We start from the raw sequence: 705 nt of genomic DNA, 5'->3' as shown, positions 1-705 counted from the left end.
GTGAAATAACTGTTTGTTTGTTTTTTCACTCCCGCTCTTATACTAGAATGGATGCTTAGTAACCACATGGAAAAATGTACTTTATAAGCTTTTACTGTCAGACGCCTACTATACCAACTAAAACTAATCCTCAAAGGTATAAAAGTGTAATTTAATCCTGGCTGCAGTAAGGTCTAAGCCTGGAGTTCATAGTTTTGAAACACCCGCCATTTTTTATTCCCCCTAAATAAATTATCAATTCCCCTAAATAATAAATAAATTTGGGAGACTCTTCAATTTTCACTATTAATTATACGTAGTTTTCATTAACGAAATAACTGCTTTTTTTTCCCGGCTCTTGTACTTTAAGGATCTATCAAACTTATTCACATTATCACTCTATTGCAGACTACTATGCCTTTGTCACATTTTATCATTCGTCAATAACCTACTATTATCACAGTTTCACTTATAAATATTTAGTTTGCAATATCTTTTTCACTCTATATAGTGATAGAGTGAAAAAGATATTATAAATAAATTTGATAGAGCCATGAAAATAGCCGTAATGACTGAAACGTAGGAGTTGCAACATAATAAAAAAGTATGAGACGATATGGATATTTTTGTTATAACTAATCATACATAGAATAATCTATTGTTCAAAAATACCAGGGCATTCAAAAAGTCCTGTCGTTTTTCGTTTGTTCGTTGTTTATTTTGATT

This window comes from Halyomorpha halys, unplaced genomic scaffold (assembly GCF_000696795.3).
Source record: "Halyomorpha halys isolate HHAL.00 unplaced genomic scaffold, Hhal_1.1 Scaffold291.1, whole genome shotgun sequence".
Lineage (NCBI taxonomy): Eukaryota > Metazoa > Arthropoda > Insecta > Hemiptera > Pentatomidae > Halyomorpha > Halyomorpha halys.
This window is presented reverse-complemented; position numbering follows the sequence as displayed.